We start from the raw sequence: 13,839 nt of genomic DNA on the forward strand, positions 1-13,839 counted from the left end.
AATGTTTAAACAGAACGGTGTGCTTAAAAACTGAGCTTTCTGGTTTGTGGGTCTAATTTCGGAAAATCTTTTAGAAAATACATCCCCTGAAGATATATTGCTTAGAGCCTGAATGCTTCACCCAATCTTTCATTTGATTATTGAAGCCTGGATAATTTGTATCAGCAAGTGATAAAATGCCAAAGAAGTGGGATGGAAACCGTGAAAGAATGCTCAATAAATACCAAACAACTCCTACTGACACCAGGAACCAGGTCTTAAAGCATTGTGTTTTAGATTAACCCTTAGACCTTCATCTGGCCCTAGTACCCTCAGGAACTGTTCATGCAACTTTTAAGATAAACACACCACTCATTAGTGTTTATTGAAGTAATTACTTTTTGTAAAGGTATCCTCCACAAATAAATTACCATGTACTCAAGACACTGAAATGGTCATAGGTATTATTTTCTTTATTAGAAAAATAACAAGACCTTAATTTACAAATTAAACTACCGATTTCCTTTACTATCTACATACCTATTGCTGGGACACTTATTTAACACCTAATCTGTTTTTGAAAGGAAGCTGTATCATAATTAAATTAGTACTTGCATAGTCTGACCAAATGAACTAATAAACATGTGAAATACTAAAAAACAATTTTGATTAAAAACATACTACAGTACATTGAACTTACTGAATGAAGATGTCTGTGAGAGACTTCTTTTCATTTTGCATTCCCAGTCTTGCTTCCCTCTAGTTAAAGCAACTATCACCGAGGTATAATGAGATAACAGTGCAAGGCTTGAGATAAATTTTGTTGCTTGTCTCTATTTTTGGCAAGGAAAGCATCATTAAACAGTGTTTTATTGTGCAGTTTTATGTCAAACTGTACCTCCATTATCATTTTTAAATGCATACACCAAATCTAATATGGGTGTTTAACATAAATGGATTCTTTTCTGTTTCTGAAGGATTGCATTTTACTGTCAAACTGAACAACTACAGAAGTGTAATTTAAAACAATTTTCAATATCATTATTAAAAAAATAACAAAAAGCAAAGTAAAACAAAGCAAAAAAAGCAACTTGGCAGGGGAGGGGTTAGAGGGACCATCACTGTACAGGAGCAGATCTAAATTTCCATTATAAAGTAACTTCAAGGAGCAAAAGCGAAGAGGTCTGAGCTGCGGGGAAGCTGATTGTTCATGTTCATTTTCTTGTGAATTCCTTGCTTCACTTGCCCACACAAACACAACAGGAAGGGACTTCCTCACTGTGGCCAACCGCTACGTAAGACGTATCTTGATATAGGACCAAGTATTATGTTCACTATGACTCTATTCATCTCAGGTTGGTTGGTTGGTTGATTTTTTCTTTGTTTGTTTGTTTCATTTCTAAGCAGCTCTTTTGAAGGCAGAACACTACTTGGATTATTACAGATCTCAGCAGACCTAATTATTTTGAATAGCAAAACTTGCAGCACCATTTTCCTTAGTTGCATTGATTGTAAAAGTGAAGTAAGGTCAACACGCCAGGTATCCCACTTTGCACATCATTTCACTTTGCAGAATATCCTCCACAAGACAACTAACTGCAGAATACAATAAAGCAATGTTATGTCCTTACTTTATTATAAGTTAGACTTTTATCTAGGCTTTACTCAGCTTTTTCCCAGTTTTGAAGTCATTTCATGTCTGGACTTTCATATCTACACTTGCAAAGCAACAGACAACAAATAGTTTCAGTGCTGACAATCCTTCAAAATATTCCAGCAATTCTCCCTTTTCCAGTAATTCCAAAATAAATCATCTCTACCACTGCTGGTTAAGGAAGAATCACTAAACATAGCCCAAATCACTGAAATACACTGGAGTACATACCATTAAACAGGTACAAAACCAAACCAGTAACACCATTATAGTGGGAACCCCTGAATGTATTACTTTTGTTGGGATTGCTGAGGTCTCAACATTTCAGAGTAACTCCACAGCAAAGACATGCCATGACAGCAGCTATCAGTGTAGCAGGGCTCAGCCTTTCCATTCCAGGTGCTGAAGGGGAACATCACAGGGGAAAAAAAAAAAAGAAAAGGGGACAGAGAGAGGCATTATGAAGAAAGCAAGAAGTAGCCTTGCACTGGCATAGCTATCATACACAGTGATAAGAAGCAGAGCTCATGTCCTTGAAAATACAATGGTTGAGAAAATGAAGTCATTCACAAGATCTTCAGGAAAACATCTGCCACAAGGCGTGCACTGAACACAGAAGGGCACATTCTGACTGAGCCTCTGGGAGGGATCATCGTACCAGTAGTACATGTTCAAACAACATAGGGAAAATCTTACAATTTCCATTATCTTGTTGACTTGCTGAGCTAGGCTGCAAAAATCAATCCAGGCCCCCTAGCTCCCCCCAGATACCACTTCCACTCCCCCAGAAGTCTGTTTTCCTTGCTATGCCGGACTGGCAGGTGGTACTCTTCCAGATGTCCACCTTGAGTGTTTCCCTTAGGAATACTCATTTCACATATGGTCTGAAATAATATCACCCAGTTTTACAAGGACAAATGTGTTTCATTGGTATTTGAATTATCTTGCACCATCAGCCTGAGGCATGTGATGCATGAGTCTATCCAGGAAAAACACACACACAGGGCGTTGTTCCTTACGGTAATTCCTTACTGCAAAGCACACGAGTATCACGATCTTTTTGTGTTTGGCCAGATCTAACATCTTCCAATTTAACACCAGGAAAATGCAATCTTGAAACAAAGGCATGGAAATTTCTCACTGAATGAAGTAACAAAAAGCAACTTCAGTATATAACACACTTTCACAACAACTTGTGTTTGCACAGTTTGACAATGGAAGAAAAACTAAATAATGATTCCTGCACATCACCAAGACTGCCTACATGCAGCATGACAATAAGAGGCATAGAAAGGGCAGTGGCAATTATACGAGGGTTGAAATGAACAAAAAACAATGAATGTAATTTCATAGGAATGGATTCAGTAGGTGTATGATAAATAAAACACTGTGCCGTAGTAGGCAAGTCTAACAGTCACACCTATTGAAAACAGCACTTCAAAACTTTGGGAAGTTTAAACAGATACAAGTAGAGAAAGAGGGACTAAGAGCAAATAAAGGAGAGCCGAAGCTTGGAGTGAAGACAGACAGCAAGCCAAGGAAGACAACCCATGTTATTCCACAGACAGGGAGTAAAAAGTATTGTTAAAAGTGTGAGAAAATGGCAATGAGTACAGAACAATATTAAGAGGTGGAAGGCTGAACAAGCAAGCAGCTAAGAAGGTATCTGGATGGGCAGTTACACAGTAACACAAGTAGCAATACAGAATTTCAACATTATAGCAACTTACAGGAAGGTAGAACTGGATAGATTGATGGGTGATGTTTTCTGAAGCACTCAACTGAAAGCAACTCAAATGTAAAACCATATGTGAAAGCAAATTGCTTTTCTGAAGCAATTCAACTGCTGCTGAAACCCAGCTAAAACTTCTGATTTGTTAGGCCAGTTCTGATTTCTCTTGAAAATCCATCCCAAAATCATATTTAGAACTGATAAAGACAAAGACCGAAATGTTCAAATAAGTGTAAGTCTTCAGAGTAACATTAAAATAACAGTAGTACACTTCCTAACTCCTCTAGCTACAATGATGGCAGTTGGATGGCATTCAGTGCAAATTTAGGGCTTTTTCTTTACTCTTGCATATGTTCATCTCAGATGATACTACACTAGTAGGATACTGTACTGATACTACATAAAGTGTAGGCTTGTATCTTCACCTGTCCACGGAAATGTTAAGTTTAGTGTACAGAACAACCACCTGCATTAAGCAGATTCCGATTATATAACAACGCTGTCTAGCACCCTTCTTATTTTAAGGAGTAAACATCCCACTTAGGAAAGCACAACGTTTTTCCATCTTCAACCTGTATACTTCCAAACTCTCAGATGATAAGTTTTCAAAATCACATCTTAGATTCCCTGATGCTGTAAATTAGTGCCACACCACTGGCTGCAGAAGAGCTGTGTCACTTTATTACAGGTGAGAACACGACCCCATGCTACCAGCACTGCAGGCTGTAGAGCACGAAACGTTTGCAAAACAGTACTGCAGAGCTACCTCACAATGCTCAGCCAATGCTTCTACTTATTCCCTGCCTCAAAAAGCCTACCAAGTCTCTGCTGGGTCTCCTCTTTGCACAAGGTGAGCACACTGACAGCAAAGGGAAGCAGCTGCGATCCCCACTGGGAGTCAGAGCAACAGGGGCTTTGCTGCTGGCTGCTGTGACATCAAGAGACATTTGCAGCCTGGAGGTTCCAGTTCTCTGCTCCGACACTCCCCACCGAGCTACATGTTCGCCATCACCTGAACTTGTGTATAATCAGTGGAAAAGGACATGATTTTGGTTTAGGAGCACTTCAAACTCCATCTTTCATTACTTCCCGCAGCATAAGGCAAAAGAGAAATGGACAAAACGCTGTATGTAAAAGCCTGAATTTATTAAAATCAGTGGCAAGGCTGAGGAGAGAAAATAGAATATAGAGAGAGAATAGTTTGCACTGTCTTGAAATAAGGCAGCTTTTTTTTTTCACTTGTTGATGATTTAAATAATAACCTGCAGGTGATGTATAGTGCAAACTGCCTATCTTTGGGGAAGAAACACATTTCTGTCAAATTAACCACTTTAAATTATATGATTTATATCTTTTCTTCTGTTAAATTATTTAAAATTTAATTGACACGTTTGTTCCCTATAATCAAGATTTAATGAAAGTTTCATTTGTAGTCACCTAACTGAACTACACAGCAGAGCAGGTACAGCAACATGCCACAGATACTGGTGATGGCTCTATTTTTCCCTGGAGTTTTGCATCATAGCTGACATCGAGACTGAAGTGCTACCATTACAGTGCTGATTTGTCATTATAAATGAATAAGGGAGTTTTTGCTCTTCATTTTACACAGGTGAGATGTGCTACACAGAAAGCAAACCACCTGTGACCAACAAAGAGTGCCACGCTCACAGCCGGGTAAGAGTCAGTTTTCTTGTTCTTTTATGTTAGTAGACATCAAAGCCGCAGCTCGCTACAGTCTCTTTGAAACTGACAAAGTAAAAAGTATAAAGTATAATTAAAGTATAATTACTAAATTATACTTTACAGTATAATTTTTTGAATTAGTTACTGAAAGTAACTGAATTTGACCCATACAAACAGATCCAAATATAATCATGCAGAGTTTAATATATATTGACGTGCATTCAGAAATACAGTAATTAATCTCTTCATGATTAACTGCAGGATTAAACTTCTCCAAACCATGTAAACATTACCATAGAAGTCAATGGAGTCTCAGATGGCAAAGGTTCAGTGGTAGTATGTCTGAAAACTATACTCTATATAAGCTATACTCTAAAAAAAAAAAAAAAAAAAGGGCAAAAAAAACAAACAAACCCAACAACAAAACAAAACAAAACAACAACAAAACCACTACAACAGCAATCCTAGAGAACTTTGCTAGAGTTTGTTTCACGGTTTAACCCAACAGGGATTAATTTGGCAACTAGGCAGTCACTTGACTTCACCAGTAATTTGACAGCTGTAATAAATTAAATTGTTTTAATAAATGCATTCATGCACAAAACAGAATTTTAAATTTAGAAAGGTAAGAGTATGTTTAGCTTAAATCAAAAGAACAGTCTCATGTTCAGCATCAAAAGGAGGAAAAAAAGGAAAAACTCCTTCATCTAATGCACCAATGACAGTCCCTCATTCAACCTGGGTCCCCAACACTGTTACCATTTTGTCCCTGCTCCTTTCCCAAAGCATACAACCCTTACTCATATTCTGGTGAGAGATATAAGTAGATGCACTAGAGGTGTGAGTAATTCATTAAAGAATCTGATCTAAGAGTGAGGCCAGTTGCACTCTGTGCATAATCTGCTTTATATCCACCTACGTTTCCGTGAAACACCTACATTGCCTCTTAAAGAAAGGGAAACTCCCCCAAACCAAAGCAAACAGAGGCTCCAAGTTCCACACTTGATTATTTTTAGAATCTGGAACTGTGCTGTGCATTGTTGATAGTTCCTGAGTCTTATGACAGCAGATCACTGTGAATTAAAAATAAAACTACTGGGAAACACTGAATTGATCGCACCAAGATCAGCAACATTTTTGCAAGCTTTGTGGGATCAAAATTAAATATAAGGTCTATATCAGAAGGTAGGAATTATTATTAATAAATAAACAATTTGATCTTTTTTTTTTTTTTTCCCTGGTGTTAACCTATGTAGTGAAAAACTTTTGGTTCAGCTATTGAAACAAACCCAGACCTGTTACATCATCGGAGAGAAGGGATTATTCCCTGCTATGGGGATAGTCCATTTTCAGTCCTTTAGCAAATGTGAATGTATTTTTCAATCTGATTTGGGATTAAAAGATTCTTAAGCATTATCCCGAGGGAAAATAATCTGAATCATTTCAATAATTTGTTTATTGAATTATTTCACTTTTTCTATTTCTCTACGATAGTACAGAAAACATTTAATCGAGTTAGTCTGAAACATCACAGCACTGCTCATCTCAGTGAACTGTGACATGCCTTCTAAAGTCAAGACACCAAAAGATATAACTGTTACCTTTTCATAGGGTTCAAATTCTTGAACACTTCTTTCCCCCCACTAACAGCCATCTGCATCTAATTAGAAATGATGGTATCAACTGGAGAACATACCTATGTCATGGGGTGAAAGGCAGAAAATGATCCATAAACAATCTCAAAACCTACATCCAAATTTTCCTGGAATGCAGTAAAGAAATTATACTCTCCAATGGATGAATGTCAATTTTTTTTAAACATCTTGTTTTCTGGATAAGGATCCAGAAGTCTGTATCAGGTTTCAAAAATTGTTACTTTAAAACACATCTTTAAATTTGAATTATATTAACTTTATTTGTAGATATGGGTGAAAAAAACAGTTTCTTCTAACAGGGGAATTAGTTGAATAAAGTGCTAGAATGGACTAGAAAGCTATTCATGGACTTTTTTAATAGTATACACACAGATACTATGTTGACAGTGATAAACCTTGAAAGAAATAGAAACTAGAGGGAACTTATTTTTCATATAGTTATAATAAAAATAAAGATAAAGCCCTTTTCTTAGTAACATCAGCAAAAATTGGTCACTAGTCCATCACAATCAATGGAATAGAGTCATGCATTAAGTGGTACCAGAATCAGCTTAATAGTGTTTAAGTGATCATTATAAATAAATACATGACTGTTAAAGTATGCTGTTATGAGCAGTTAAAATTAATAACATTTTGGTTGGCCAGAAAAGAAAATAATAAAACAATTCAGAAACACTGCACATATGGCACAATTTTATTTTTTCAGTTTTGATTTTGAATTGAACAAGATTTTCAAACACATGATTAAAATTAAGCGGAGCTGATAAAGAATGCCAAATGCCAACATTTCATTCAAAGGATCTCTTTGCATAATTACAGGCATGATTACAGGACCTCTATGAATAATTAGCTGAATGTGGCTCAAGGGAAAGGCGCGTTACAGTAAATGGCGGACAGCAGCATCTCCAGGGCTGCTTGCTTTTCACACGTTTTGATTTAAAACACTGCGGTGGGTTCCCACCGTGAACTGTTCATTTATTTCCTTAAAATAGACACCCAGCAGTAAAACCATACAGCAAAACACAGATCTTACCAGGTAAAGACAAAAACTTCAGCATTTAAACGCCTCATAACAACTTCCAAATGCACACACACGCTTCCTTCCTTTAGCTGCCCTCTCCAAAGAGGAGGAAGGAATATGGTTACTGGACAGCAGCACCTGCTGCAGCAGGAGGGGCAGCCAGACAAAAGTGCCCTGAGCTGGCAGTTCCTGCCCCATCCTGAGAAAACAACCGCTTCCTCGGTGCATGCAGGGACCCTCGCTGGTGACAAGCACCGCAGGAGGACCTCGGGGTGATTAATCAGTGCTGAGGCCAGCTACGTAAACAGGAAGCTTCTCCTCTCTGAGCTTTAAAAAAAAAATCACACTTGGATGTTAAACTAGTTTAATTCTATCTGGATAGCGTGGTTACAACCTGGTTTTTCTTAATGTACCCACAGCATGGTACCATTTGATGGGGAAACTTCCTGCCACATAACTCTATTAATTCTGCAGAGCAGTGCTGTGTGTTTTTGGACATAGAGTTCTCTAGGTCTTTAATACTTAAACATAACTGACTAAACCTGGAAAAAACGTGTATTAAAGATAAGCCATCCATCAATGACTCTCAGATGTTTTAATTTATCTGCATAGGAAGCAGAGAATATTGTTGGAATATTAATTCACTGTATAAGCTTAAAATATGTATGTAAAATGTCAGTTCAGCTGCCTTTCTTCTACTTTCCTGTCTTAACCTTCATATTACAAGATGTAAATGTCTTTAAATGTAACTACCACTATGTACCAGAATGTGTCCAGACACCTCACAGAATGGCTGAGGTTGGCAGGGGCCTCTGGGTCCCTCTGGCCCAACCCCTGCTCCATGAGGGACACCCAGAGCAGGGTGCCCAGGACCACATCCAGGTGGCTTCTGAAGATCTCCAAGGAGGAGACCCCACAGCCCCTGGGCAACCCGTGCCAGTGCCCGGTCACCCTCATATAAAGAAAGTGTTTCCTCCTGCTCAGAGGGAACCTCCTGTGTTCCAGTTTGTGCCTATTGCCTCTTGTCCTGGCACAGGGCACCACTGAAAAGAGCCTGGCTCCATCTTCTGTGTAACTTCCCTTCAGGTACTGATACTGAGATCTCCCCGGAGCCTTCTCTTCTCCAGGCTAAACAGTCCCAGCTCTCTCAGCCTTTCCTCGTAAGAGATATGCTCCAGTCCCTTGATTACCTTGGTGGCCCTTCATTGGACTCTCTCCAGCATGCCTAGATCTCTCTTGTACTGGGGAGCCCAGAACTGGATACACTACTCCAAGTGTGGCCTCACCAATGCTGAGGGCCCACATTTTCCCTAGTCTTCCTCTTATCACTGAGGTAGAAGCCCTTCTTGTTGCCCCTGACATACTGGCCAGATTCATTTCATTTAAATTTAGCTTTCCTAACTCTATCCATGGATGCTCTGACAATGTCTCTGTATTCCTCCCAGATTACCTGTCCTTGCTTCCACCCTCTGCAGGCAGGCTTTTTGTGTTGGAGCTTGGCCAGGAGCACCTTGTTCATCCATGCTCACATGAGCTCATCCTCCTCACAGTTTTGCCTGGCTTCTTCCTCTTTGTTGGGATGCATTGCTCTTGAGCTTGGAGGAGGTGATCCTTGAATATTAACCAGTTTTTTTGGGCCCTTCTTCCCTTCAGGGCCTTATCCTTACCTACTGTCACCACTGCTGTATGATCTCTAACCATACAGTGCTGAGGCCCAGATAAGGATTCGCAGATCTAAGACCTTCTGAGCACCACAGACACTAGTTCTGAGGTGTTTTAATACTGACTGAACAGACTGCTGGTAGCTTTTGTTCACCTTAAAGAAGCAGTGCAAGTATTCTCCAAAATCTGCAATCATTAAAAACATTCATACTCCTTAAAACAAATGGAAGTCACAAGATAGCTAAAATTACCAAATGCATACTGACTCCCTGTGCCTTTGTGTGAATTCTCTCCTTTGGGATTAGACACAATGACAAGGACAAAAGCTATTAGCTAAAGGACAAAAGCTATTAGCTAAAGATGAGTCACTATTTCTAGGAGCCCAAGTTCTCAGACCATTTTTCACCATCTCCTCCTCTCCTGTCTGCAGCAGTGCAGACCGCAATCCCATTGCTCCCCATTTCCCCACATCTGTGGTTGTGTAACATCTTGAAGACCACCGCTGCAAATGCTTACGCAGCAGAAGTATTATTAGAAAAGTATTCTTAGCTACCAGTAATTCAGCTTAGCAAGTGGAAACCAGTGAGAGAGCCAACTCCACCTGATCAGCCAGCTCTTCCTGCACCACAAGCAGGTGTCCTGGGAACCACTAGTGGCCCACAGACCACAAGTTTGGGAATCACTGTCCTATATAACACACAATCCTCTTATTATAGCACACCATGCTCCTTGTCTTGCTCAGGCTACTATTTTAGTTTTTTTCCTTACCAGCACAGCATTTCCTATGACAGTAGCAATTTACGGCTTATATCTGGTAACCATGCCCACACTTAGGTCTGTCCTTTGTTGGACAACTATCTAGCAAGCAACAAGATGAGTAACGCGCTCAAGTCTAAATTCAGTTTTACCCAAATGATTTCATTAATATTTTCTGTAGTGCTATATCACTTTAGATGAGGCAGAATCTGACTTGAAGTCAATTTTGCAGTTTCATTAAAAGTCAGAAGGCTGGAAAAGCAAACTCAGGTGAGTAACAACAGTAAAGAACACAGCTAAGAAGCAATACATCAGCAATATATCACATAAATTATGCTGCACATGACTTCCAAATTTTCCATTTCACTTCAAAACTTCACACCGATGGTACACTAACAAATAATTAATGTCTTCACAGATTTGCTTTCTGTGCAAAAAAAAAGCACTTCTATGCTTTTTCCTATATTGCTTCTTAAGGATATAACCCAATTTCAAAATGGTCTGCAAAGATCCTAATCTCCTGCTAAAGAAAAATCAATGGAAACAGTCTTTTGGTGGACCATAAATCAATGCCTACCTCTTTTATCATTCAAAATGAACTAAGGATAGTTTAACAGATTTTAAACATTGAAAGGAACACCATTACCGTCTACAGCCCATGTATAGAGAGCTCTATACAGCCTTTACTGGCAAAAGCTGACCGGAGTGCTAAAAAAAATATCTAACTTCCCATCTTCCAGGACTTTTAAAGAAATTTGGAGCAAGACTGCATTTTTTAGTCCTTATTTTAAAATTAGATAGCCACAACACAGTTCTAAATTAGCAGTAAGTATCAAATTAGCAATGAATAATTTCAGGATTTGTTCAGTGAGATGTGTTAGTTTTAACTAACATTTTGTTTCCTATCAAAAGAAATTGAAAGGCTGTTGAAAAGTTTCCAACTGGCTACTATTCATTGCCATCAGACGAGCTACTCCTAAACAATGGTCTTTAGTCCTTTTGCAGTAATCAGGCATTTCTATTCAACTGGATATCATAATGTAAAGCTTACAGCTTCAGTCTCCACCATTCATAACCTGTTATAGTGCCTCCCTCCAAACTGAGCAGCTATACTAGCATTTTGACAGAATAGTTTGAATGTGAATAAATATGGAACATTTTTAACCTTAATTTTATTTTTGAGTTTTACCCTTAGAATTTTCTTAAATCAAGAAGTTTACAAAGTATTCAAGAGTAACACTGTTCAACAATTTTCTTCAATTTCTTTAAAAAGCACCAAAGTATTTTTCATTCTTTTCTTAAATTGTTTTCTGCAGTTTAAGGGAAATCATACGTTTAAAAGACAGAGAAGTCCAACACAATTTATTTTCTTCTGATTTCACTGTCTATAAAATGAACATTCAGTGATGGCTACGTACCATGAAAACATGATTTGCATTTAGTCTTTCAACTAAGTCTGAAGACCACTCATTTAATCCTTAGGAAAATACTAATTTAAGATAATTAGGGGACTGGAGCATCTGTCATACAAGGAGAGGCTGAGAGAGCTGGGTCTGTTTAGCTTGGAGACGACTGACAGGGGATCTTATCAAAATATAAATCTCTGAAGGGAGGATGTCAAGAGGATGGGGCCAGACTCTTTTCAGTGGTGCCCAGCAACTGGGCAAGAGGCAACGGGCACAAACTGAAGCACGGGAGGTTCCATCTGAAAATGAGAAAACACTTCTTCACTGTGAGGTTGACAGAGTACTGGGATCGCCCAGAGAGGTTGTGGAGTCTCCTTCTCTGGAGATATTCAAAACCCGCCTGGAGGCCATCCTTTGCAATGTGCTCTGGCTGATCCTGCTCAGCAGAGGGGCTGGACCAGGTGATCTTCAGAGGTCCCTACCAACCTCAACCACTCTGTGACTCTGTGCTTCTCTGTTCAGGTAGTAGCCTCTGTTTTGAAAGCAGGGCGTTGAGCATGTTTAACATGTTCTTACAGGAAGCGATAACTTGTATTTTAAATAAACTCTTCTGATGTCTAATAAGTTACTTGGTTAGAAGTAGAAGATATTTACGTTATCAGATCAGAAATCTCAAAAGCATTCATCAAAAGAGTGATGCATTAAGAAGCTCCAGAACTTAACAAAAAATATATTAACTGTGGGTATACACACCTGTTATCTTTACTCTAAAGCAAAAATTTGCCACATCTGAATTATGGTCTATTTGGGTACATTTTTTCTTTTGTCTATTAACATGTCTTTAAGGTTGAAATTAAGCAAATGATGTGCAATTACCTGCACCTTAAAAAGGCTTACAACAATGCAATCATAACAGATTAGGCACAGTAAACTATCAAAGTAGGCAGGCAGGGGTTTTGGTATTATAGAAGAACCCGTTCCTAGGTAGTATCTGTTCAAGGGGCACACGCACCTTTATTGTTAGGAAAACTATAAATCAGTCTCAACATCAGACAATGGAAAGAAAAAAGTAACACTTTCAACATGTGAACAGCATATAAAGATTATGTTGGGTTTAGACAAAATGATTAATAGAGGGCTACTATGCTGCTCCTCTTTCTGTTATTTTGCCTACACCTAAAGACTGATGGCCTAACTTACAGTCACAGCACTGTTCAATCACTTTTAAAAGCTGAGAAGGGTAAGGAAGTCTAAACTGAGATATAACTTCTTTATTTCATTCAGAGAGTAAAAATAATTTTCAAATCTTTTTGCAGAGTGGAGTGCTACAAGTAGAATTATGACAATGAAATGTTCAATTAATGTTGCGCGTCTTTCTGGAGCACAGTTTGCAAGAGCTCTCTGAGTATAAAGATACCATACAGAACTAAAAATGAAGGACGTAGTTTTGTTCAGTTTTCTCTATATGATGTGCCTCCAGTAAATTAGGAAAGTTGTCTGTGACTGGTAACTGCTACTGGGAAACTTGCTTTAGTCTTTCTGAGACTTCCAAATTCTACTGGATCTAAATATAACTAGGCATATTAACACATCCTTTCATTTTAAAACCTTTATTACTTCACAGAAAGCAACATTTATATGTTAAGTGAACTATTTAAATGTCTGCACACTCTAAGTCAGTGGTCTCTGATGTGGGGTGCATACGCATTGGGATGCAGGAAGAAAATATGAGAACTTCAGTTGCACGTGCATATAATTTATGAAAAAATATAGATAGTAATGGTGTATGCTCAAATTTCTTTTAACTGATGGGTGCACGATCAAAAAAGTTTGTAGATCACTGTTCTAAATCAACCTGTATGTAGTTTTCCAATGCTGTACATTAACAATACCCACATAGAGTTGGTTATCATGTCTTGCTGGTCATTGGCACGTCAAAAGATTTTTAACAAAAAGACAAGCAACCTGTCCCCTGCAAACATCCCATACCCCAGTCTCAGAAACATTTACTTGCTTCCTAAACATTCACTACTTCAGTACAACTACTTTTAAATTCAGAGATAATTAAGTCTGTCCTCAAGTGTTCAATCTCTGAACTGGATATTCCTTTAAGAAAAAAAAGGCAAACGTTTATAATCGGCTGTTTTCAATGTAAATACATTTGAGACCTTCCTCTCTTGTCTCTCAAGACTGCAATCAGCAAACTCTCCTATGCTCTTAATAGCATTTATTTGACTGACGAATCTAATTTATTTAAAAATACTCTTTCCCTTAGCAACTTCTCTTTT

At 38.4% G+C, this 13,839-nt stretch overlaps 1 protein-coding gene across 2 annotated transcripts in view; it reads right to left on the reverse strand.

Moving 5' to 3' along the window:
- LDAH (lipid droplet associated hydrolase) overlaps positions 1 to 13,839 on the reverse strand; it is a 120,742-nt gene that overhangs the window by 73,943 nt on the left and 32,960 nt on the right. The gene's annotated exons all lie outside the window — the stretch shown is intronic.

Source organism: Anser brachyrhynchus (assembly GCF_964034855.1).
Source record: "Anser brachyrhynchus genome assembly, chromosome: 3".
NCBI classification, from domain to species: Eukaryota; Metazoa; Chordata; class Aves; order Anseriformes; family Anatidae; genus Anser; species Anser brachyrhynchus.